We start from the raw sequence: 27,346 nt of genomic DNA, 5'->3' as shown, positions 1-27,346 counted from the left end.
GGCAGGAGAATCACTTGAACCCGGGAGACAGAGGTTGCAGTGAGCCGAGATTGCGCCACTGCACTCCAGCCTGGCGACAGAGCGAGACTCTGTCTCAAATAATAATAATACACAAATATATACGTGTGTATATGTGTGTGTATATACGTACACGTATGTGTGTATATGTATATATAAAGATATAAAAATAAATATCATGCAGAGTGTGTGTACATTTGTGTGTATATACAAATATAATTTTTTTTAAAAACAGAGTTTTTGTCTATCAGACCAGAGTGCAGCAGCATGATCATACCTCACTGCAGCCACAACCTCCTGGGCTCAAGTGATCCTCCCATCTCAGCTTCCCAAGTAGTTACGGCCATAGGCACATGTCACCAGTCACCACACCCAGCTACTAATAGTTCTTAAATTTGTCATAGAGACAGGGTCTTGCAAGGTGGCCCAGGCTGGTCTCAAACTCCTAGACTCAAATGATCCTCCTGCCTTGGCCTCCCAAGGTTCTGGGATTACAGGCGTGAGCCACTGTGCCCACCAACCCCCACTCCAACACATGTATTCTTTAGCTCTTCCCATGGAAAGAGCCTGGCAGTGGTCATATCCCAACAGCATGAAGCACATCTACTACCTAGACCTTGGTTTTTAAACACTATTCTCCACTAAAAAGAAGCAGGATACAGTCATAAAAAAGAGTGAATTCAGGTCCTCTGCAGCAACACAGATGCTGCTGGAGGCCATTATCCTAAGCAAATTAACGTAGGAAAAGAAAACCAAATGCCACATGTTCTTACTTATAAGTGGCAGCTAAACATTGGGTACTTATGGGTATACAGATGGCAATAACAGACACTGGAGACTACTAGATGGGGATAAGGGGTAAAGGCACAAGGGCTGAAAAACGAACAGTTGGGTACCATGCTCAGTACATGAGTGACAGGATCAATCATACTCCAAACCTCAGCATCACACAATATACCCATGTAACAAACCTGAACATGGACTCACCAAATTGAAAAAGGTTTAGGACACAGATAGAAAAAGGCACTTAATATTCAAGAGGAGGAATGGGTCTTTGGGGAAAACAAACACACAAACAAACAACAACAACAAACATTTGAGACACCTAAAATCCAAAACAATGTGAAGTTTGGGGAAGGGATGAGACTAAAGAGAGCATAAATAATTTTTCAAAGTTATGTCTGAAACAAGAAAAGATGAGGAATGGGTTTAGTTTCATCTCTGATACAGCATTTCTTGTTAAAATTCATGGCTTTTTCTGCAGGCATCTGCCTTCTGAATGCTGGTCCCACTCAGCCATCACCTTCACTTTTTACCAAATTAATTCCTACTGATTCTTCAGATCAGTTAATCACTGGTATGCTGCCCCTTCCCATCAAGAATCTTTTATTACCCTATCATAGAATCACATTTCTTTCCTTAGTGCACTTCTCTCACTTGAGAAATGCCCCCATTAATGTTATTACTTGATTAATATCGACCTCCCTTTTCTCCTTCCAGGGCCGAAGCTGTATCTGGTTTTGCTCATCATCTTATAGCATATAGCAAGACTTCAATAAACAATCGTTAAAAAAAAAAAAAAAAAAAGGAAGCAGGACTCCTTGGAAGAATGGCAGACTCCAAGGCTGAGGCAGAGAAGTCATAAGATAAGGCTGGGCCACCCTATCCCTGAAAGTAGGAAAACACTCAGAGTGAGGAGAGGTCAAAAGGAAAAAGGAACCAGCCTGAGGAGCTCCTACTGGTCTGATTTGGAGCAATTCAGCATCAAGATAAAGACTAACATTAACAGATTATAATCTACTAAACAAGAATCTAATAAAGAGAGAAAGCTCCCTCTTAGAATGAAATGTCAGCTGATGAAGTAGAAGGAATCATGTAATTAGAAAATCACCATCTAGCAACCATTATAGTAATAATTCACCTAAGAAACATCAATGGATGCTAAAATTAATACATAAATGTTTTACAAAAAATGGGATATAGGGCCAAACACAGCAGCTCAAGCCTGTAATCTCAGCACTTTGGGAGGCCAAGGCGGGCAGATCACCTGAGGTCAGGAGTTTGAGACCAGCCTGGCCAACATGGTGAAACCCCATCTCTACAAAAATTAGCCAGACATGGTGGCACGTACCTATAATCTCAGCTACTTGGGTGGCTGAGGCATGAGAATTGCTTAAACTCCAGCATGGGCAACAGAACAAGAGTCTGTCTCAAAAAAAGAAAAAGAAATGGGATACAGGCCAGGCACAGCAGCCCATGCCTGTTAATACTAGCACTTTGGGAGGCCAAGGTAGGAGGATCACATGAGGCCAAGAGTTTACGACCAGCCTGGGCAACATAACAAAATTCCATCTCTACAAAAAATTTTAAGATTAGCTGGGCGTGGTGCCATGTGCCTGTAGTCCCAGTCACTTGGGAGGCTGAGAACGAAAGACTGCTTGTGTCCAGGAGTTAAAGGTTGCAATGAGCTACAATCATGCCACTGCACTCCAGCCTCAGTGACAGAGCAAGACCCTGTCTCTTCTGAATAAATAAATAAGAAATAAGATATAAAATAGTTTTAAACTATTTCCTTACTAAATATATAGAGAGGGGAACAGAGTAACTTTGCAATTCAGAAATCTGACAGACATCACAATAAGCTAGCTGAAGGGGATATATGGCAGTTGTTTGTAATATTTCCACAACTTTTTGTTGGCTCACTATAGCCTCCACCTCCCACTACAACCTCCGCCTCCCTGATTCTCCTGCCTCAGCCTCCTGAGTAGCTAGGACTACTTTTGTAAATGAAAAATTATTTCAAAATGAAAAGTTAAAAAGGGAAAAGATTTTAAACTAAATGTTCAAATAAATATCTAAATGAGAGTTTATGCAGCCACTTAAAATGACTGCATTAACTTAAAAAAATTATGAAAAAATTTTAATGATATAGGAAAATGCTTTTGGTATGATATTGAATGTGAAAAATAAAATGAGTCCGGGTACGGTGCCTCACAACTGTAATCTCAGCACTTTGAGAAGCCAAGGCAGGCATATCACTTGAGCCTAGGAGTTCGAGACTAGCCTGGGCAACATGGCAAAACCCTCTCTCTACAAAAAAATACAAAGATTAGCTAGGCATGGTGGTACATGCCTGTAGTCCCAGCAACTCAGTAGGCTGAGGTGGGAGGATCACTTAAAACTGAGAAGTTGAGGCTGTATTGAACTGAGACCATGCCACTACACTCCAGCCTGGGTGACAGAGTGAGACCCTGTCTCAAAAAAATTAATTAATTAATTAAATCTAACTAAATAAGAGTATCAGGTACTCAATCATGAGAGACAGAAAAAGATAAATAAAAAATAAAAATACTAGAAGTAGATTAAGACAGAGAATTCTGGCTGTGGGTTTGCACTTGCCTCCCTGCATGGTTAGAAAAAAAAGCATGCAGGCTGGGTGCAGTGGCTCATGACTGTACTGCCAGCACTCTGAGAGGCCAAGGTGGGTGGATCATCTGAGGTCAGGAGTTCAAGACCAGTATGACCAACGTGGTGAAACCTCGTCTCCACTAAAAATACAAAATTAGCCGGGCATGATGTCGCATGCATGTAATCCCAGCTACTCAGGGGGCTGAGGCAGGAGAATCAGTGAGGCGGAGGCTGTAGTGGGAGGTGGAGGTTGTAGTGAGCCAAGATCGCGCCATTGCACTACAGCCTGAGCAACGAGATTGAATCTCTGTCTCAAAAAAAAGAAAAGAAAAAAGCATGCAGGTAAAGAGTTGCAGATGCTCCTCTAGAATGTAGACGGAGCACAGCAATCTGGACTCATCTCTTCCACATATGCGCATCTCATCCCAGAGAGGGAGGTGGCTCTCTTCTGTCCAAAGCTAACAGAACAAACACTGTGTGCTAGAGATTACATAAGGCAGCGAGGACATTGCAACACAGAAACTCAGGCCCTATCTTAGAGGACTTCTGACTCCTCATTCTTCAACTCTGTGATCTGCTCTGGCTTTTAATCTAATATCACCGTGGTAAACGCGTTTCCTACTGACCTCTTTTTTTTTTGAGATGGAGTCTCACTGTGTCACCAGGCTGGAGTGCAGTGGCGCAATCTCAGCTCACTGCAACCTCTGCCTACTGGGTTCAAGCGATTCTCCTGCCTTAGTCACCTGAGTAGCCGGGACTACAGGCATGCACCACCACACCCAGCTAATTTTTTTTTTGTATTTTTAGTAGAGACAGGTTTCACCATGTTGCCCAGGCTGATCTCGATCTCCTGACCTCCCAATCCGCCTGCCTTGGCCTCCCAAAGTGCTGGGACTACAGGCGTGAGCCACCACGCCCAGCCCCAACTGACCTCTTAAGTGTCAAATCCACTGGACACTTTACAGTCCTCTTGTAATCTGACCTTTATACAGCCCCTGAAACTGTGAGATGGTTAAAAGCCTTTCTCTGCCTTCTTTGCCACTCCCATTTTAGGACTGTGTTCAAGTGTTAGCTCTTCAGGAAGCTTTCCTTAATCACAGCCCTACACTGTGACTGTGCTCCATAACATCTCAAGCTCACCTCTATCGTAGCATTTAGAAAACATCTTGTTTCTTTTTCTGTCTCTGCAGATAATTAGCATACAATCTAAAAGAAGAACCTATAACTTAGGTCTGTTAAATCACCAGCATTTATCAGCATAGTGCCTCAAATATAGTAACACCAACGAAGAGTTTGTTTAAAAATAAAATAGCCTGTAATCCCAGCACTTTAAGAGGCCGAGTCAGACAGACGGCATGAGCTCAGGAGTTTGAGACCAGCCTGGGCAACAGGGCAAAACCCTGTCTCTACACTAAAAAACAAAAGAAAAACAAAAAAGAAATTAAAATAGCCAGGTTTGGTGGCGAAGGCCTGTAGTCCCAGCTTCTCACGGGGCTGAAGCAGGAGGATCACTTAAACAGTGAGACCTTATCTCAAAAAAACAAACAAATAAATAAGATATATTTCCAATTATATTCCCCAACTCTAGACACAATATAATTTGTACACATTCCAAAATAACACATGCTAAAGGTATAATTTGAGTGCACATATATATACACACACATAACAATTTTAAATACAGAGAGCAGCTCAGGGCACTCTCTTAGGCTTTCTTACATTCTCATTCTGCAGATATCCCCAAAGCAATGTCATCTTCTTCTGTGACTTCATTTACCACCATTATGCTGACTCTGTCTTAGTCCATTTGCTTTGCTATAAAGAAATACCTGAGGCCAGGCACGGTGGCTCACACCTGTAATTCCAGCACTTTGGAAGGCTGAGGCAGGTGGATCACCTGAGGTCAGGAGTTGGAGACCAGCCTGGCCAACATGGCGAAACCCCGTCTCTACTAAAAATACAAAAATTAGCCAGGAATGGTGGTGTGTGCCTGTAAACCTAGCTACTCAGGAGGCTGAGGCAGGAGAACTGCTTGAACCCAGGAGGCACAGGTTACAGTGAGCTGAGATCATGCCACTTCACTGCAGCCTGGACAACAGAGTGAGATACTGTCTAAAAAAAAAGGAAATACCTGAGACTGGGTAATTTCTAAAGAAAAGAGTTTACTTGGCTCACAATTCTACAGGCTGCATAAGAAGCAAAGCACCAGCATCTGCTTCTGATGAGGGCTTCAGGGTACTTCCACTCATGGCAGAGAGGAAAGGGAGCAGATATCACATGTCAATAGAGGAGGGAAGGCCAGGCGCAATGGCTCACACCTGTAATCCCAGCACTTTGGGGGGCTAAGGCAGGTGGATCACCTGAGGTCAGGAGTTTAAGACCAGTCTGGCCAACATGGTGAAACCCCATCTCTACTAAAAATACAAAATTTAGCCAGGTGTGGTGGCACACGCCTGTAATCCCAGCTACTCAGGAGGCTGAGGCAGGAGAATCGCTTGAATCTGGGAGGCGGAGGTTACAGCGAGCCCAGATCGCGCTACTGCACTCCAGCCTGGGTGACAGAGCAAGATTCTGTCTCAAAAAAAAAAAAAAGAAAGAAAAAGAGAGGAGGGAAGAGAGAGACGGGAGGGTTGCCACTCTCTTTTAAATCATCGGCTCTGAGGGAGAAGTCACTCATTACGCAGGCACTGCATCATGTAGTTCATGAGGAATCTGCTCCCATGACCCAAAGACCTCCCACTAGGCTCCACCTCCAACACTGGGGATCAAATTTCAACACAAAATTTGGAGACAACAAATATCCAAACTATGTCACTCTCCCAAATTTTACATTTCCAACCTAGATATCCCTTCTGAGTTCCAAGCCCAAGTATGTAACTTCTCGCTCTACCTCATCATCTAGATGTTTCACCCTGAGAAACTCCCTCTTCCTCCAGCATTTACTACCTCAATCAAAATCAACCCTTTCACAGATGCTTCTGTAAGAAACTTGGAAATTAGCCTTGACACTAGGCTCCTCTTCACTCTCATCCTGTACATATAATCAATCAAGTCCTCAAATTTTATCTCCTAAATACTTCCTGAAGCCACACATCCCTCCCTCTTCACTGTCACCATCCTAATTCAGGTCACCATAATCTTTTGCATGGACTATTACACTAGCCTAGTATGCCTCCTACATCCATTCTTGCCCCTGCCCAATTCATTCTCCACACAGCAGCCAATGTGATAGGCTTATTTCACTCCAAGGCTTAAACTTCATAAATTTCCCGCTACCTTTAGGTTAAAGTCCCAGGCTCCTTAACAAAGCCTAAACATCTGGCCCCTTCCCACATCTCTTGCTACCTCATCTCTTTATGGGCCTGCAACATGGAGCTTCTCTCAGTGTTTTCAACTTATCATGCCCTTCCCATGTTAGGCTGAAGCCCTCCTGACCCCACCACTTCATCAAATCAGCTCTTACTTATCTTTTAAATCAGCTGAAAGCTTAATTCTGCAGGGAAGCATTACCTGTCTCCACGCTTCAGGTTAGGTCTCCCTGTCATATACTGCACCTATATATCCCTATCCCATTACATGGTGCACTTATAATTTTGTAAGTATTTACAATAATTTAATATTTATATTCTGGCTGATCGAGGCAGGGAACATGTCTATTTCTTTTTTTTTTTTCTTTTTTTTTTTTTTTTTAGACAGAGTCTTGCTCTGTCACCCAGGCTGGAGTGCAGTGGTGCAATCTCAGCTTACTGCAGCCTCCACCTCCTGGGTTCCAGCAATTCTCCTGCCTCAGCCTCCCGAGCAGCTGGGATTACAGGTGCACACAACCACACCTGGCTAATTTTTGTATTTTTAGTAGAGACAGGGTTTCACCATGTTGACCAGGCTTGGTCTCCAACTCCTGACCTCAGGTGATCCACCCACCTCAACCTCCCAAAGTGCTGCGATTACAGCCATCAGCCACCGCAACCAGCCAGAACGTGTCTATTTTGTACACCATTTTATCCCTGGTAGGTGCTCAAAAACTGTCTGTTGACTAACTGATTATTCAATCAGTTACAGTATGCTTCAAAAGAAATACATAAGGGGGCCAGGCACAGTGGCTCACGCCTGTAAGCCCAGCACTTTGGGAGGCCAAGACAGGTGGATCATCTTAAGTCAGGAGTTCAAGACCAGCCTGACCAACATGGTGAAACCCTGTCTCTACTAAAACATACAAAATTAGCCAGGCATGGTGGTGCATGCCTGTAATACCAGCTACTCAGGAGACTGAGGCAGGAGAATTGCTTGAACCTGAGAGGCGAAGGTTATGGTGAGCCAAGGCAATACCATTGTACTCCAGCCTGGACAAGAGCAAAACTCCACCTCAAAACAACAACAACAACAAAAAGAAATACACAAGGTATAGAAAGCTAGACTATCTTAATTAGCCATAAAAGGAAAATTGCATAAAAATCTGAACTCACCAAAACAAACTGCACCAAACTTGCTGTTCCCAAAACCTCCCACAGTATAGTTATTTTCTGAACTATACCTACATTTTTAGGTTAGTCTAAAATGTCAGAATTCTGATGATCTTCAAATATCAGCCATAATGGATATGAACTCAATTATGACAAAATCATGCAGAGCAAAAAAAACCACAGAGTATTTCCAGAGCATGTCTCCCGTAAATATTTTTTCGCCAAGATGACTAGAAGTTATTACATAGTATTTATTACTCAGCTTTCCAAACCACTTACTGAAAAAGCTTACAAATGTTTTGGAAATGTTTTTGCTGAATGCACCCCTGCTATTCAGACAATATGCATGACCAAGGAGATTTAAGTAATTAACATGCACTCTATGAAATCATTATATTCAGAAGAGTTGTGTACTTTCTAATCACAAGTCACTGTGAGGGATAAAATAATATTGCTATATTCATACAGCATTTACTGTGGATCAGCCACAGTTCTAAGTTTTCTAGGAATTAACTAACTGAATGTTAACAGTTCTGGGAAGTTATTCCCATTTTATAGAGAAGAAACTGAGGCACAAAGACCTAAAGACCTTGTCCAAAATCACAGTGCTTACAAGTGGCAGAGCCAAGATTCAAATCCAGATGCTCTGACTTCAGTCATATACTATACTCTTCTCTAAATAACAAGAAAAGTTATATTAGAATAACAATAAAAAGGATGCAGCCATAAAAAAGGAGGAGTTCGTGTCCTTTGAACGGACATGGATGAAGCTGGAAACCATCATTTTCAGCAAACTAACCCAAGAACAGAAAACCAAACACTGCCTGTTTTCACTCCTAAGTAGGAGTTGAACAGTGAGAACACATGGACACAGGGAGGGGAACATCACACACTGGGGCCTGTCAGGGGTTGGGGGGCTAAAGGAGGGATAGCATTAGGAGAAATACCTAATGTAGATAATGTGTTGATGGGTGCAGCAAACCACCATGGCAGGTGTATACCTAGGTAAGAAACCTGCACGTTCTGCACATGTACCCCAGAACTTAAAGTATAATAATAATGGTAATGAATCAGAACAGAATCTACACAAAAATACTGAAATAAAAGAGGAAGAAAGGAATTAGTACAGGCAAGGGGAAGGGTGAAGCATGGCAGATGAAGACCATACAACAGTAAAAACTCCCTCACAGAACTGACAAAGACCATTAACAAAGATCCTCCCAGTCCCACTCACCCCCAAATGGCTCTGTAAAACAAGAGCTAGGGACAGAGACTAGAGGGAAATCTCAGAGGAAAACAGCAAAATTTTTTAAATAAAATAAAATTGTAATAGCACTCAGAAAACAAATGAATAACACCATCACAAAATCGAAAGTCTTCAATAGAAGAGAAGAAAGTGGACATTGCTGAAAATACAGTAAGAGCCATGAAGGCCAGGAATGGTTTTAAAAAATGAGCAAGACAATGAAAAAAGAATAAAATGTTTAAATGATTTCCAAAACAGCCCAGTGGCTCATTCCTGTAATCACAACACTTCAGGAGGCCAGTGTAGGAGAATTGCTTGAGACCAAGAGTTTAAGACCAGCCTGGGCAACATGGTCAAATCTGTCTCTACAAAACAAATCTTTAAAAATCAGCCAGGTGTGGTGGCACATGCTTGTAGTCCCAGCTACTCAGGAGGCTGAGGTTGGGAGGACAGCTTTAGCCCAAGAGTTCAAGGAGTGCCATGATGGCACCACTGTACTCCAGCCTGAATGACAGGGTAAGATCCTGTCTCAAAAATAGGTAAATAAAATAAATAATAAAAATTAAAAGATTTTCAAAACAAACCCACAAAAAAATCAAACAAAAACATGTAGTAGTGGAAATCAAAGGAGATCGACCATAAGCATAACTGGTGTCTGAAAGAGGGAACCAAGCAAATGAAACAGAAAAAGATGCAAAAATAGAGAGAACTGGACTGAGAGCAAGTTGGCAAAAAGATACAGCTTCCAGCTTCTTCAAACCACAATAGCCAGGGTGGCAAGGATAACCTGATGATCTCAAAAGACAATAAAAAAGGGATGGGCATGCTGAGATCCCAGTTATTCACCATGCCAGTCATAGACTTATTTTGCCTCTTGACTCCAAATTCATCCTTTTTGACTCTCCTGCAAAGTTGATCTGGGCCCTTGAAATATTTTTCTTTTGCCAGCTGAAGTCAAGTATTGTCAGTAGAGGGTGCTAGTGAAACACTGCGGAAAGAAAATGGGTTGGCTAACAGCTCCTAGTGTCCTCTGCTCAATAGGCCCCAGCAGCATCCATGGCTTTCCAGGGTCCCACAGTCAGCAACCTTCCCCAGAACCCCTCTTGGGCCGTTTTGTAGTAGAGTGCGTCTGCTGAGACACCTACATGTAAACAGTTTTCCTTAGCACCCTAGAGGGCAGATTTCTGGCAAGTTCTGCCATGCAGCATCAATCACTTCCCTGCCATCCAGTGAGCCACTATACCAAGTCTAGATCTCAGCCTGGGATGGGGTGGAGGTGGCAGTATGGTGTTAAGAGGAGAAGGATGGTTCCTTGTCCAGTGCTCCATCTCAGCCCTGGAGTGGTGGCTGTTCCTTATATCTGCTATTTCTATCTTTAGCGCTCTCTCAACTTCTTTTTCACAGCTTCATTGAGCTATCCTTCACATACCATACAATTCACCCAAAGTGTGCAATTCAGTGGCTTTTAGTATATTCAGAGTTCACAAAGTTGTATGAACATCACAATTTTATAACTTTCTCATTACCCTAAAAGAGGTACACCCTGTACATCTTAGCTGTCATCACCTACTACCCACAATCTCCTATTCTCCCAACCCTAAACTACTTTCTTTCTCTATGGATTTGCCTATTTTGGATATTTCAAAATGAAATCATATGGTCCTTTTTGACTGGCTTCCTTCAATTAGCATAATGTTTTTTTTTTTTTTCAGATAGGCACGGAACCAATGCATAGCATAAGGGTTTCAAGGTTCAAGCATATTGTAGTGTGTATCAGTATTTTTTTTCTTTTTTTTTTTTTTTTAAGAGACAGGGTCTTGCTCTGTCACACAGGCTAGAATGCCTTGGTGCTATCATGGCTCACTGCAGCCTCCAGCTACTGGGCTCAAGTGATCCTCCCACCTCTGCCTCCCAAGTAGCTGAAACTACAGGGATACACTACCACAGAGGTCTTACTATGGTTCCCAGGCTGATCTTGAACTCCTGGCCTCAAGCGATCCTACTGCTTCAGCCTCCCAAAGTGCTAAGATTACAGGCATCAGCCACTGTGCCTGGCCCAGTATTTCATTGCTTTTTATTGCTGAATACTATTTCATCCTAGGAATATACCATATTTTATTTATCTGTTCATCAGCTGGCAAGACATTTGGGTTGTTTCTACTGTTTGGCCTAATACGAACATTCACGTACTCTTGGGCATATACCTAAGAGTGGAAGTGGGTATGTAAATAGAGCTGTGGTTTGAATGTGTCCCCCAAAAAAGCATGTGTTGGAAACTTAATCCCCAGTACGACAGTGCTGGGAGATGCAGCCTAATGAGAGGTTTCTAGGTCATGAGGGCTCCACCCTCATGAACAGATTAATGCCAATTACAAAAGGGCTTGAAGCTATGAGTTCAATCTCTTTCTCTCCCTCACTCTCTTGGACTCTCTTGTCCTTCCAGGTCCTGCCATGGGATGATGCAGCAAGGAGGCACTCACCAGATGCCAGCCCCTTAATCTTGGACTACCCAGCCTCCAAAACTGTAAGAAACAAATCTCTGTTTTTTATAAATTACCCAGTCTCAGCTATTGTTATAGTAACACAAAATGGACTAGGACACCTAAAATGAAATCTACCTGGGTCATATGGTAATTCTATGTTTAACTGTTTGAGGAAATGACTGTGTGTTTCCCAAAGTGGCTAACATTTTACATTCCCACCACCAGTGAATGAGCATTCCAATTTCTCCACATTGCGAGCTTTAACACTTGTTCTTTTTTTCTTTAAGAGACAGGGTCTCACTCTGTGGCCCAGGCCCAGGTCTCACTCTGTGGCATGACCTCAGCTCACTGCAGCTGCAATCTCCTGGGTTCCAGTGATCTTCCTGCCTCAGCTTCTTGAGTAACTGGGACTACATGCCCAGCTAATTATTCTACTTTTTTTTTTTTTTTTTTTTTTTTTTTTGTAAAGACGAGGTTTCACTGTGTTGCACAGGATGGTCTTGAACTCCTGGGCTCAAGTAATTCTCCCACCTCAAATCTCAAAGTGGTGAGATTACAAGTGTGAACCACTGCTTTTTTTTTTTTTTTTTTTTTTTTTTTTTTTTGAGACAGAGTCTTGCTCTGTCGCCCAGGCTGAAGTGCAGTGGTGTGATCTCGGCTCACTGCAACCTCCACCTCTCAGTCTCAAGTGATTTTCCTTCCTCACCCTCCAGAGTAGCTGGGATTACAGGTGTACGCCACCACACCTGGCTAATTTTGTATTTTCAGTAGAGACTGAAACATGGGGTTTCGCCATGTTGGCCAGGCTGGTCTCGAACTCCTAACCTCAAGCAATAGGCTAACCTCAGCCTCCCAGGCCATCGGGTATTCTTATCTGCCCTTTTGATTCCAGCCACCGTAGAGTGTGGGGTAGCAACTCATGGTAATTTTGATCTGCACTCCCCTGAAGGCTGATTATGTTAACCATCTTTCTATGTGCTTATTTCTTTACTTCTTATTAGTCAATCTTGAATTACTCCAATTCTCTGTAATAGTTAAGTAATTCTTACATTAAACCTTATGTATTCAAATTACCATGTGATTTCTCTCTTTTAATTGGATCCAGACTCCTGCAACATGAGTGGTCAGTGATTTCTGAGTGGAAATCAGATAATCTACAATAGTTTTAAAAATAGAGAACAGAAGAGTAAAGCTGAAAACTCCTTTGTCACTGGCCAGGTACTCACTTTAGAAGTAGGTAAGAGGCCTGGTGCAGTGGCTCACACCTATAATCCCAACACTTTGGGAGGCCAAGGCAGGCGCATAACCTGATGTCAGGGGTTTGAGACCAGCCTGGCCAAGATGGTGAAACCTTGTCTCTACTAAAAATACAAAAATTAGCCAGGCATGTTAGCAGGCCCCTATAATCCTAGCTATTTGGGAGACTGAGGCAGGAGAATCATGTGAACCTGGGAAGTGAAGGTTGCAGTGAGCCAAGATCACCCCACTGCACTCTAGCCTGGGTATTCGAGGCAGTGACTGCAGCGAGTCAAGACTGCACCACTGCACTCCAGGCTGGGCGACAAAGTGAGATTCCATTTAAAAAAAAAAAAAAAAAAAAAAAGGGCCAGACTCAGTGGCTTATGCCTGTAATCCCAGCACTTTGGGAGGCCAAGGCAGGCAGATCAAAAAGTCAGGAGTTCCAGACCAGCCTGACCAACATGGTGAAACCCTGTCCCTACTAAAAATACAAAAAAAATTTAGCCAGGTAGAGTGGCAAGCACCTGTAATCCCAGCTACTCAGGAGGCTGAGGCAGGAGAATCGTTTGAACCTGGGAGGCGGAGGTTGCAATGAGCCGAGATCACACCACTGCACTCTAGCCTGGGCAACAGAGCGAGACTCCATCTCAAAAAAAAAGATGTAGCAAAAGCATAAAAACATGTATGGTAACTTTAAAATCCTTTAACTCAAATAGTGGCTTTTTTCTGTTAAAGGAGGAAGAAGGGAAAAACACATTAGGAAGCCTTTCAGTAAAAATGTTATATTCTCTTTCTTTAAAAAATCAAAAAAACTCAAGTAAGATGGCATATTAAGATTTAATGATAGCTATAATTATCTGTTCTGTTCTTATATGTGTAAAACACATCATTAGAAAATATAGGCCAGGCATGTTGGCTCATGCCTGTAATCCCAACACTTTGGGAGGCCAAGGTGGGCGTATCACTTGAGTTCAGGAGTTTGAGACCAAGCTGGGCAACATGGCAAAATCCCATCTCTACAAAAAATACAAAAGAAAAAAAAATTAGCAGGGCATGGTGCTGTGTGCCTATAATCCCAGCTACTCAGGAGGCTGAGGTGGGAGGATCATTTGAGCTCAGGAGGTCAAGGCTGCAGTAGCCATAATTGCACCACTGCACTCCAGCCTAAGCACCAGAGCAAGGCCTCATCTCAAAAAAAAAAAAAAAGAAAATATAAATGTCCCTTTTCCTTGTGATTATTTCTCTGAGACTTTACATGTTTTAGGCCTATGCAGTAGTTCCATATTGTTTATCTGCTGATATTTTTTTTAAGAAAGGAAAGACATATTTTAAAAAAACTATGCTGGACTATTGCAAAGTAACTGCTGGAAGTATGCTAGCAGCTATGCCATCTTATCAGTCCCAGCAAAAGCCATTATTACACACCTGAGTAAAGCAGTGGACACAGAGGGAGTGATGCCTGCCCTCAAGGAGCAAGGTGATATGTGCAGTTATGGTATAAACAAGGAACAGATGTTATGAGATTATGGCAATTAATAACTGTCTGGGAGGCTCAGGTAAAGCTTCAAAGGCATTGCCTGAATTAAACTGACTCTGGGAAGCTGAAGCAGAAGGGCAGGAGCGGCATTATAAGCCATGCTAAGGAGTGATATTTATCCCACTGGCAATGGGGAACCACGTACGTAGAGAAATGACATAAATCTATGTTTGAGAAAGACTGCTTGTGTAGCAATATGGAGGACAAACTGGAGAAGGCTAAGCACAGAGCAAGAAGAGGCATTATAACAGTCCAGGCCATTAGCCCTCAAAGAAGGGATGTACCCCTCAAAGGGCACTCAAAGTGATTCAGCAGGGTATTGGAAGAAAAATACCATGACTCCTATTTATAAACTTCTCTGGTATTTAATTTCATGGACACGGGCCTCCTCGTGCAGTCCCTAAGTCAGATGCCTGTGGCACATGAGGTTCAGGAAGACTCCTCAGGAAGTGTGAGAATTCCACAGAGTGGAACATGTGGTGCCGCTACTCGCTCATTCACGTTCTAATGTAGTACGGTTCATGCAGTGCAGATGACATCAATGTGGTTAGTTTCATAAAAATTGGATCTTAAAAAGATTTTTTTGTGGAACACTTCATGAATTTGTGTGTCATCCTAATCTTCTCTGTATCGTTCCAATTTTAGTGTATGTGCTGCCAAAGCAAGCCTGTAATAGGATCTTTTAAATAGGATCATAACTAAACTTGACAATGAGACAGCAAGAAACTCTGAAACCTGCACCACGAAGAAGTTCTCCAGTTGTCATCTGGCCAAGTACTTACAAGATTTCTAGAACTTAAAGAGCAGTAATATATTTTTCTTCTACAAAAATGCTGTTGTTCTCAGTTTGCTGACCTTTCCTGGGATGGCAAATGTCAGCAGTATGGCACCTAGAAGATACTCCAAAAATACACACAACTGCCCTTCCAAGATAAACATCTATTTTGGTTAGTGCAAAAGTAACTGTGGTTTTTGCCACTGATATTATCAAAGGCTAGAAACTCGCTGTTTTTTAAAGGAAACTATGTTGAGTACATTTTGAAAATAAACATTTTTAATGTTTCCATCCTTACATTGTTACCAAAAGGATATAAAAGTCACATGAAACTCTTATCTACATACCAGCAGTTTTCAAAGCGTAGTCCAAGAAGCCTCAAGGTTCCCTAAGACTCTTTCAGGGGGTCCACAAGTTTAGAAGTATTTTCACAATAATTCTTTTTTTGTTGACCCTCTGAAAGAGACGGAGTTTCGCTCCTGTTACCCAGGCTGGAGTGCAATGGCGCGATCTCGGCTCACCGCAACCTCCGCCTCCTGGGTTCAGGCAATTCTCCTGCCTCAGCCTCCTGAGTAGCTGGGATTACAGGCATGTGTCACCATGCCCAGCTAATTTTTTGTATTTTTAGTAGAGACGGGGTTTCACCATGTTGACCAGGATGGTCTCGATCTCTTGACCTCGTGATCCACCCGCCTCGGCCTCCCAAAGTGCTGGGATTACAGGCTTGAGCCACCGCGCCCGGCCACAATAATTCTAAGGCATTATTTGCCTTGTTCACTCTTGTTCTCTTGTGAGAGTCCAGCATTTTTCTAAAGGCTACATAACATGATGAGGTGACCACGATAGTTCTCACAGATAATAGTATGCATGCTTGTGGGTCCTTGTGATTTTCAAGATACGATCTCACTGTCACCCATGCTGAAGTGCAGTGGCATGATCACAGCTTAGTGCAGCCTCAACCTCCTAGGCTCATGCAATCCTGCTGTCAGTCTCCCTAGTAGCTGGGACTACAGGGATGTGCCACTATGCTTGGCTAATTTTTTGATTTTTTGAAGAGATGTAGTCTCATTATGTTGCCAGGCTGAACTTTTTCTTTTTTGAGACAAGGTCTCACTTTGTCCCCCAGGCTGGAGTGTAGTGGCATGATCTTGGCTCACTGCAACTTCTGCCTCCCAGGCCAGGCAATCATCCTCCCACCTCAGTCTCCCAAGTAGCTGGTACCAGAGGCATATGCTACCATGCCTGGCTAATTTTTTTGTATTTTTGGTAGAGATGGGGTTTCACTATGTTGCCCAGGTTGGTCTCAAACTCCTGAGTTCAAGTGATCCACCCACCTCAGCCTCCTGAAGTGCTGAGATTACAGGTGTGAGCCACCATGCCCAGCCATGAACATATTTTATTTTTTTGTACTCAAGTGATTTTTTTTTTTTTTGAGACAGCGTCTTGCTCTGTCGCCAGACACCAGGCTGGAGTGCAGTGGCACAATCTCGGCTCACTGCAGTCTCCGCCTCCTGGGTCCAATTCCTGCCTCAGCCTCCTGAGCAGCTGGACTACAGGCGCATGCCACCACATCCAGCTAATTTTTGCATTTTTTAGTAGAGACGGGGTTTCACCATGTTGCCCATGATGGTCTTGATCTCTTGACCTAATGGTCCACCCACCTCGGCCTCCCAGAGTGCTGGGATTACAGGCATGAGCCACCGTGCCTGGCCAGTGATTTTTAAAATATTAAATATCGACAAATAATACTTACAAAGATGAAAGTTATTTGAATACTCAATAATGTTTAAACTTTAAGGGAATCCTGAGACCAAAAAGTCTGAGAACCTCTGCTATATACTTTAAATCCTCAGAAACAGAATTTCCTGACTTTTTTAACATATTCCAAACAAAAAGTTTCAGTGAATTTTAAAGTTATGTAAAAAATACATAAACATGCCACCTTTCAATTACTTTGTAAGAAAAACTGACATCAAGGAAGAAGAAATTTATGGTATATAGACAAATAATGAGCCAAGGCAGTCGATGACATTTAATCAGAGTAACAAATTATGTGCTCCAGGAGTTCATAGAGGAACTCATGTCAAGCCATGATGACCAGATAAAGAACCTAATGCAGAATAAATAGGAATTGAACTTCAAATATCATCTTTTAAAAAATCATCAGAAGAGGCCAGGTGCGGTGGCTCACGCCTGTAATCCCAGCACTTTGGGAGGTGAAAGCAGGTAGATCACCTGAGGTCAGGAGTTTGAGACCAGCCTGACCAATGTGGTGAAACCCCGTCTTTATTAAAAAAAAAAAAAAAAAAAAAAAAAAAAAAAAAAAAAAACATCAGAAGATGACTGAGGAGGACCAAAATTTCCGGGGAAAAAATTCAAGGACAGGCCAAGGAGAAGTGTGTGTGTCTCAGCAATTCCATGCAGTGATTATATTATGGTCACATCAGTGGCAAGCAAATGAGTGCACATACTTGTGACGGTCTAAGCAACGGTTGGAAATAGCTAAATGCCATATAAACTGTTGGCATTTAAACAATGTTTAAATTTGTATGTTTTTTGTTTTGTTTTGTTTGAGACGGAGTTTCACTCGTCGCCCAGGTTGGAGAGCAATGGTGCGATCTCAGCCAAATGCAACCTCCGCCTCCCAGGTTCAAGCAATTCTCCTGCCTCAGCCTCCCAAGTAGCTGGGATTACAGGCTCCCGCCACCACGCCTGGCTAATTTTTGTATTTTTAATAGAGATGGGATTTCACCATGTTGGCCAGGCTGGTCTCAAATTCCTGACCTTAGGTGATCCTCCCGCCTTGGCCTCCCAAAGTGCTAGTATTACAGGTGTGAGTCACCATGCCTGGCCTGTATGGTATTCTTATCAACTCTCTCTTCTTGATCTCAGAGTAATTCCCTTACGCCAGCCCAGCATCATCAATCACTTAAAATGCATATCCTTGTTAGTATAAAGGTGAGAAAAAGAATAAAATAAATGCATAAATTAAAACCACGACGTGGCCAGATGTGGTGGCTCACACATGTAATCCCAGCACTTTGGGAGGCAGAGGCAGGCAGACTGCTTAAGCCCAAGAGCTCGAGACCCAGCGCAGGCAATACGGTGAAATTTCACCTCTACAAAAAATAAGCTGGGCATCATGGTGTGTGCCTGCAGTACCAGCTGCCCGGGAGGCTGAGGTGGGAGGATCACCTGAGCCTGGAAGGTTGAGTCGTGATCATATCATGCCAATGCACTCCAGCCTGGGTGACAGAGTGAGACAGTATCTCAAAAAAACAAAAAACAGGCCGGGCGCGGTGGCTCAAGCCTGTAATCCCAGCACTTTGGGAGGCCGAGGCGGGTGGATCACGAGGTTAAGAGATCGAGACCATCCTGGTCAACATGGTGAAACCCTGTCTCTACTAAAAATACAAAACATTAGCTGGGCATGGTGGCATGTGCCTGTAATCCCAGCTACTCAGGAGGCTGAGGCAGGAGAATTGCCTGAACCCAGGAGGCGGAGGTTGCGGTGAGCCGAGATCGCGCCATTGCACTCCAGCCTGGGTAACATGAGTGAAGCTCTGTCTCAAAAAAAAAAAAACAAAAAACAAAAAACAAAAATCGCACAATGTTGGCATCTTTAAGGCTAATGATCACCTACCATGAACCAAGTAATACACTAAACATTAGAAATATTACAACTAGCCGGGCGCGGTGGCTCAAGCCTGTAATCCCAGCACTTTGGGAGGCCGAGGCGGGTGGATCACGAGGTCAAGAGATCGAGACCATCCTGGTCAACATGGTGAAACCCTGTCTCTACTAAAGCTACAAAAAATTAGCTGGGCATGGTGGTGTGTGCCTGTAATCCCAGCTACTCAGGAGGCTGAGGCAGGAGAATTGCTTGAACCCAGGAAGCGGAGGTTGCGGTGAGAAAAAAAAAAAAAAAAAGAAATATTACAACTATAGCTTGCAACTGAGAAGTATGAATAATAAATAATAAGAAAAAAAAGAAATATTACAACTATTATTATTACTAAACTATTATTTTTATATATCTACTAATAGCACAAGACCAGGCTTTTTACAACTACTCCCTCCAATCTTCAGCGCAACCTTGCAAGGTAGGAATTTTTAACCTCATATTCCAAATTTGAAAACCAAGAAGACAGGAGATTCTGAAGCCTATCCAAGGTGATACAATAGAAACAGGTGAGGCTATGACTGAAATCCTAGTCTACGCTCATCTAGGCCTAGGAAGCACAAGGCATGCCCCTCATATGTTGCAGCAGTAACTATCCTCTGTCCAGTCTCACCTCCTCATTCCAACCTCTCGCCTTGCATAAATATTTTATGACTCTTGTGTGGTAGGCATGGTACTATGGCTACAAACCTCAGAACTCCCCATGTCGGGGAAATAGGATATCGACTACTCTGCCTCTTCCACACAGTGATGTTCCTGAAAGGCGAAGCTGATAAAGTCACTTTCTATCTTTAAATCCTCTAGTGGCACCTAATCACATTCAAGATAAAGCTCTAACTCCAGAACTCACAAAAACCTTCACAATCTATTCTTGACCGGTTTCTTCAGCCTCATTTCCTATGCACTCCGCAAAAAGACTGTACTCCTGCCATACCAGTGTCTTCAGGATGTAACCATATTCTTTGCTTCTAGGCCACAGCACACATTGTTGCCTGTGTGAAAAGCCTTTTAAACCCACATCCACCCAGCTAATAACTACTGATTCTTCAAGATGTAGGTCAGATGCGAACTTCCCCCAAAAAACCACTACTCATATTCCCTCCGGTATCAGGTGCCCTTTTAGAAGATGCTACAAGACCCCCAATTACACCCCTTATTATAATGTATTCTAACTGCTGTTTACTTGCTTGAGGCCAGGGACATGTCCTTCATACCTATGAAGCCACCACCTAGCACAGAGCCTGGCAGAGCTCATGTTCAGTACCATTTGTGGAATGATGAGAACACCTGATCTAGGAGAGGCAGAAATGTATACAATCATACAAAATATGAAAAATGTGAAATAAGATATAGTAGGGATGCTGTCCAAGGGAGAAAAAAGGCGGGAAAATCCAGGGGAATCCTTCTACCTCTATGTATCTCTGAGGGCTCCTTACCTGATTTCTCAAAAGTTTCTTCTAACCTTGATGCAGCTGGTTAGAAGCACTCTGATCATGAGTGCTTACTTTGAGCCATGTGCTCTGTAAAGCACATTAGATGAACTGACTTAATTCCCACAACTGCCCCATGCATTTCACTGATGAGGAAACTTAGGCTTAAAAATAAGATTCTTTCTTAATGTCAGACAACTATTAATAGTGTAAGAGCCAAGATCTGAACCCAAATCTGTCTCCTGAACGAGGGCTCCAACCAGCACTGCTTCTATTGCCTGTCAAAAGTAAAACCTCCTCCCCAAATACCAAGTTTGCTATGTTCAATTAAACCAATATGGTTAAACTAAGATTATGATGTTTCTAAGGCAGAGTCTTGCTCTGTCTCCCAGGCTGGAGTGCAGTGGTGCGATCTCAGCTCCCTGCAACCTCTGCCTCCCAGATTCAAGCAATGCTCTTGTCTCAGCCTCCCAAGTAGCTGGGACTACATGCGCACGCCACCACGCCGGGCTAATTTTTTGTTAATTTTTTAGTAGAGATGGGGTTTCACCACGTTGCCCAGGCTGGTTGTGAACTCCTGAGCACAGGCAATCTGCCCGCCTCAGCCGCCAAAGTGCTGGAATTACAGGCATGAGCCACCAAGTCCAGCCGATTATTTTTTAATTTTAACCATTTGAGTGAAAATGCACCTAAAATTATTACACACTTCCCGATTTCTTATAAATTGAATATGCTGAATATAATTTAACTTTTATTTTTTTGCTGTCTCAGAACCATTACTGTGTTTGTTACTAAGAATGCTGTAACATGCTAAGTTTTATAAAAGTCACTCCTCAGGAATGACTGTGTTATTACTGGGATGTAATAGATTGCCCTTGTATCAATAGCCTTGGCCTGTGAGCATTTACAAGTGCTTGTAAGAGTTTTGACTCCGAATCCACCATTACCCCCTGCCTAGTTAGAGCTATTATTCCTTGCTACTGTTGATATGTTTGTCTCTAGCAGCCCATCTGATGTGCTACCTCTAATCTTCAATGGGCTGTGACACCATAGATGAGGTAGTAGTCATTAGTGCTATTCACCAAATACTTCTGGCTCTTTGCTTCCCAGGCATATGCTAACACTGAAATTCTCTAACCTTCTTTAAAGTTAGGCATGGCTATGTGGCTTGCTTTGGCCAATGAAAATGTGAATGAAAGTGACATGTGCCATAGTGGGAGAGAAACTTGAAAAGCCAGTGTCCACCTGACCACTGTCTTTTCATTTAATCAAAATGGTCATGGCAGTACCATGTTAAGATGGAGTTTCTATCAGCCTCAGTTCCTGAGTGACTGTGAAGAGTTTCCTCTACACTCACGCTGGACACATCACACAAATGAGAAGTCAAGTTTTGTTTTGGTAAGCCACTGAGGTCTTGAGGTTTTGGTTAATGCAGCCTAATCCAAGCTATCCATACCAATACAACAGATCTCTCAGTAAGGGATTCTCTCACATAAACAACTTTATTTATAGATTTTAATGACAAACATTTTGTTTGCATAAAGAATTCTCTGCATCCATTCTGATTCAAAGCTATTTTCAATATAAAATATATTTGCCAAGTACCTACTATGTACAAAGTTGGATGATGAAGAGGACAGTCTATGTCTTGAAATAGCTTCAATCTTATATTGTGGGTAGAAGCAGGATTTAAGGCAATTATTGCAAAAAGGCATACTCTAATGTTATAGTGGTTTAAACTTTAAACTTAAAGAAGAGAGACATCTCATTTAGATGGAGAGAAAAGTACAGACAAGCATCACAAAGGAACTTCTATATCAAATGGCCCTGAAACTTACATTAAGAATAAGTAGAGTCAAGGAGGTTATTTAAGATAGAAAAAGCCAACATGAACAAAGATATGGAGCACAAACTGCAAAGCACAAACAGCAAATAGTTCCATTAACCTAGAAAATAAAAGAGAATGGCAAGAAATTGGTTTGTTTTGTCCATTGCCTATGCCAGGCTGGTCTGTGCCTAACCAACAGACAACGGAGAGCCATTCAATGACCTGGCTGGAGAAGTGACAAACTTGGAAGTGAAGGCAGTATACATGATAGTTGGGAGGAAGGAAAAAAATGTTAGGGGGTTTCTGTGGTAATTCACAAGAATGGTCCAATAGCCCCAAATCAGTGTGATGACAGTAGGAGTGAAAAGAGGCAGATGCCAAGCCACGTGGCTCACACCTGTAATCCAAGCACTTCGGGTCAAGGTGGGCAGATCACTTGAAATCAGGAGTTCAAGATCAGCCTGGCCAACATGGTGAAACCCTGTCTCTACTAAAAATACAAAAATGAGCTGGGTGTTTTGGCACGCTCCTGCAGTCCCAGCTATTTGGGAGGCTGAGGCAGGAGAACCACTTCAACCCGGGAGGTGGAGGTTGCAATGAGCTGAGATGGGGCCACTGAGCTCCAGCCTGGGCAACAGAGAGAGGCTCTATCTCAAAAAAAAAGAAGCAGATGCCAGAAACAGTGTGGAAGTAGGGTCAACAAGACCTGGCACCCAACCAAAAACACAGGTGAGAAAAAAAAGTAAGAACAAACTTGAGGTGCAGCTTCTGGGTTGAGAGACCTGTTATTCCAAGTTGCTGAGGTGAATCAGAAGAGTGACAATGGGCTAGGTGTGGTGGCTCATGTCTATATTCCCAGTATTTTGGGAAGCTGAGGTGAGAGGACTTGAGCCCAGGAGTTTGAGACCAGCCTGTGCAACATGGCAAGAGGCTTCCCAATGAAATCTTCCTCAAACACATGGATTTCTCCTTTTCCTGGTTTCTCATAGTACCTACTGTCTTAGAATTCTACAGACCATATCATAGTTATTATTGTCATGTGTGTGCTTTATTTCCTCAGCTATATTATAGACCCATTAGAACAAGTTTCTTATCTTAAATGGTTTTGAGTTTCCCCTCAGTCAATGCCTTGCATAAAATATGCACTCAAGAGGCGTTCCATTGATTGATACAAAGTCTATTAGTCTCTAAGAACATGAATGTCTTGTTTCATTATTAATATTTTATTTTTATTAAGCCATGGTTAGACATTCAGACATGTGAAACGGAGAGATTCACCACTTAATATCTCAAAATATTCTTAAGAATCTCTAATCATAGGAGGAGCTGTTGTTGCCTTAAGAAATTATTTGAAAATATCATTTGGCTATAAATTTCTATGCCAGCTTCCTTTTAATCCCGTGTTGACTTTAAAGTACACCAAACATTTCAGTGATCATCTCTAGACGATAATTTTGACGTAGAAACAACCTAATTTATCATGGGGACTATCTTACTTTAAGTAACCTAGTAAGTTTTTTCCTACCTTCACGTCCAACTATCTATAATTCACAGTACTATCACTGAAAAGTTAGAGTATTTTACTTTCTGAGGTAATACCTGCCTTCACTGGTCCCTCCCACAATTAATTACATTCGGTTCTCAGATTTCATTCCTTCCTCTTAATGTAAAGGAAACAAAAACGAGGCGTACTGAGGAATCATAAAAATGGGCATTTTTGTAAAAAGGAATCCAAAATGTTCATGGGACACTCTCTTAATCAAACCTGCTCTCCTCACTGAGATATTTTCTCTTGCAAGCAAAAGCACCGAGACAACGGGGGAAAGTGCCAGAAGGAAAGGAAGCAAGAGAGGCGTACTTGGCCGATCAAACTGACCCGGGTTCTGGCCCCTGCTACAGTACTGAGTAGGCAATGACAACTGCTACCCATACGCTGCCGATTCCCGCTCAGGCGCTCCCTGGACTTTTCTTTCCTCTTCCCCCAGCAGGGCCCGAATGACCGTGTCCGTGCTCTGCGCCAAGGTGCGCAGTGCTGCGGGGTCTCGCACGGAGACAACCTCAGACCGCTTGGCCTGCGTCCGGCCAGGCTTTCCCCCAGGCTCCCCCCCAGGCTCCGCAGCCCCCTCCCAGGCGACGTCATCCAGGTACTGGGTCCCCAGCCCGAAGGACTACTGGGTCGTATCCCGACCCCTCCTTCCCGGGCACTAACGCGCGGGCTCCGCGCCCCGCCCAGCCCGGGAACCGCGGCCGGCGGGGGAGGGGCGGGGCGGCGCGGGGACCGTTATTCGCAGTCAGCCGTCGCGCCCCAAAGCGTACTGGGCAGGCCCTTACCACAGCAGAGAGGGAGACAGGGCGTAGGTGGCGCCCGGCCCGACGCGGGGCAGGAAGGCGGAGGCGGCGGCGCAGGGAGCGGCGACAGCCGCGGGGGACCCCGGCGGGCGCCCACGACGCGATGGGCTCCATGGGCGCCGCCATAGTGGGGACGCAGCGGCGGGCGGAGCGCGCGGCTGCGACCCGGTCGGGCGCCTGCGACCAATGGGCGCGCGCAAGCCGGGCGGAGCAAGGGCTTGACCAATGCGGAGCTGCGTTGCCCCGAGCGGCCCAATAGCGCAGGAGCCGCGGATTTGCCGGCCCGCCCATCCCGCCTACAGCGGGACCACTGCTGGGGGAAGTGTGGAGCGTGAGGCTCGGCGCGTATGGCTTTCCCAGGCACGTCGGGTAGTCTAGAGGAACCCTACTCCCCCGGCTTCACGACCCAGAGGGACGCACAGTCCCCTGGAGGGCCTGTTTCGTTGCCCGCGCGGGGGAAGGGAAAGTGCTAGGGTGGTCACGGCCACTTCACGCCGAGGGACGCCTTATTTTCGCCCTCCAGGTCATGAGCGCAGCCAGTCCGCTCACTGAGGTCGAGAGCTTCGGACCTCCGGGGACCCTGGTGGGTAAGGGGCACGAAGGTGAGCGTTAACTTCAGAGACTAACAGAACATTTTTAGTCCGGGCACGGCACAGGGCCTCCAAGCCCCACATACACTTTGCACCCTTCCCACCCCACTTTTTCATTCCTGCGGCAGAGCCCTGGCTTTATCCCCATGGAGCAGAATTTCAAACTTAATTCCTCAACAAAGTCTGGGTGGAGGTCTCTAAACTACAACCTTGGATCCAAAAGCCCTATCTTACTAAGGGAAGAAAGTTTGCCCTAACAAAAAGGCTTCTGGGAAGAGCTGCCTAAGGCAGGAAGGGGCTGGCAGGCCGGGAAGTACGGCCTTTGACTGGGGCCAGTTCTCTAAGATCGGCCTGACTGCATATGCAGCCAGTAAGGGAGATAACAGGCCGGTCTGCATGATTTGGATCAACTGAATTTCAGCTTCCTAAGAGTTATTAATAAAAAGTGCAGTTACTGGAAAACTGGTCAGCTGTTAAATAAGAACTCTGCTGAGATTAAACCCGGCACCAACCCTTGGAAGCAGTGAGGTCAAGAGGCAGGGACCCTTTGTAAAAAGGCCAGTGAAGTGTTCCTCTTCCAAAGGCGTATGGATTAGTGGATTGTGCTCTCTCACCAATCCTCTTAAGGCCTGGTTCTGCCCACCCTCCCCTGCTACATCCCCTGGGAATCCCAGTGAAGTGTGGGCAAAAAAAAAAAAAAAAAAGTCAGCTTCCCTCTCTGGGCCCCAGGAGGGAGCTGACATAGAAAAGCATCACCTCCTGGACCTCCCTTTCTCTACAATGAGATTCCAAGTAGCAACCACCTCACAACCCCCGGGGACATAAGCATCCAGAATAGCTGAGCTGACCCAAGCCTCTCCTGCACCTGGACAGGGCCATGCCACAGGAAGTGCCTGGCTGTCCAAGAGCCAGCTGGAGCAGTTTCAGGGAACCCAGGTCCTGCACCTCTTCATTGCCCCTCCCTGCTCTATGGCTCCCATCTTTGTACACTTTGAACTCAGGGACCCACCAGGCAAAGGGGACTGGGTCTTCTTCCAGGGAAGTTTCTCACCAACTAGACAGCTTGGAGAGCAATCTTAGGATCCCACTGGAGGTTGAGTCCCTTGCTTCTCAAGCAGCTAAATAAAATGCACCCCACCCTTCACACTGGTCCCACAATTTGTATAGAACACAGATGCTGGCGTGAACTTAGGCCAGCTCAATGAAGATACCTCAAATGGGGCAGCGGTGAGCTACTCTGTTTAGAAAACTCATTGGTCTGGTGCTTTCTGTTACCTCATCCTGCCCAACTCTAAGGCAGAGGAAGCACAACAAAGAGGTACTCAGAGCCAGAAGTGCCCCTGTTCCCCATGACCCACCATACTTGGCCTAATACAGAGCTTGACAAGGAAAGGACCCACTCTGGAACTTAATAGAGACTGCCTTACTGATGTGTCTTATAATTCACAGCCCTGCTCCAAAACCCAAGTCTGGAGATACCCCCACCTGGGCTCCTTGGGGCAGCCAGCCAATCCTCTGCTCAACACATTTTATTGCTAAGAACAAGGTGATGCACCAGTTTTCAAAATAATTTGGTTTATAGTGTTCATACGTAACAAAAAAGGGGAAGTATTATAAATCTTGATTCTTGTATACACAGGGTATTGGTGTGAAGCCCTCCAATCCTGGGCCCAGGCAAACAAATGCATGAAGAGCAAAAACCTGTTTAACCCCTTCAGTATTGCCCTCTTGTCCCACCCCCACCCCAAAATCAGCTCCCTCCCACCCACAGTGGGCCTCCAATGGCCCCACATTTTCATCCTAACCCTCCCAGCCCCTGCATGATTGCAATTTTCTGTTGACAGAATCACCCACCAGGCTCTGCCTGCTTCCATCATTAAAATCCCCACTTCAGGGTAATCCCACTCACACCCTCTAATACTGTGCCACAGGGGCTCTGCACCTAGAGTGTTGTGGGCACACACCCTTATTATCCCCATGTTCTCCTTCAGGGGAAGACAAAGAGGTGGCATCAACTCCTTAGCATCTCAATACTGCAGCTTTGCCAGCACTGTCTTGAGGCTGTTCGAGGCCTGGACAGATGCCACACCCATCTCCAGCCAACCCCCAGGAGCCCTTACTCAGCTCAGCTGAGGGCAGAATTTCACATTTTGTTTGCCCTGCATAGGCAAGGAAGAAAGTAAAAGGCCAGGGGCTGGCAGAAGCTGGTCCAGACCAAACATACATACATACATACATACATACACACACACACACACACACATACACACACACACACACACACACACACACACACACACA

At 44.2% G+C, this 27,346-nt stretch overlaps 1 protein-coding gene, 1 long non-coding RNA gene and 1 pseudogene across 18 annotated transcripts in view; 1 reads left to right on the top strand and 2 right to left on the bottom strand.

The window, feature by feature from the left end:
- ST3GAL3 (ST3 beta-galactoside alpha-2,3-sialyltransferase 3) overlaps positions 1–27,328 on the bottom strand; it is a 230,102-nt gene extending 202,774 nt beyond the window's left edge. For 5 of the 17 annotated variants that reach the window (XR_004259500.1, XM_032247284.1, XM_032247282.1 and 2 more), the window contains exon 1: positions 24,438–27,328. The gene's annotated coding sequence lies outside the window, so the exon portion shown is untranslated. Of the gene's footprint in view, positions 1–2,008; positions 2,017–18,420; positions 18,433–24,437 lie in introns of those variants that run through there. The other 12 variants (XM_032247281.1, XM_032247270.1, XM_032247278.1 and 9 more) reach the window with 9 other exon arrangements.
- On the top strand, positions 11,499–15,222 carry LOC116529427. The gene is made up of 2 exons (XR_004259501.1): positions 11,499–11,656; positions 15,037–15,222. It is a non-coding gene; the product is annotated as an uncharacterized LOC116529427 (long non-coding RNA).
- Positions 14,963–15,056, bottom strand: LOC116529691 (annotated as a pseudogene).
- Positions 27,329–27,346: the final 18 nt, after the last annotated feature.

This window comes from Sapajus apella, unplaced genomic scaffold, assembly GCF_009761245.1.
Source record: "Sapajus apella isolate SASKATOON/1434 unplaced genomic scaffold, GSC_monkey_1.0 scaffold62, whole genome shotgun sequence".
Taxonomy (NCBI): Eukaryota; Metazoa; Chordata; class Mammalia; order Primates; family Cebidae; genus Sapajus; species Sapajus apella.
The sequence above is the reverse complement of the archived record's forward strand: the minus strand, read 5'-3'. Positions and strand labels throughout refer to the sequence as shown.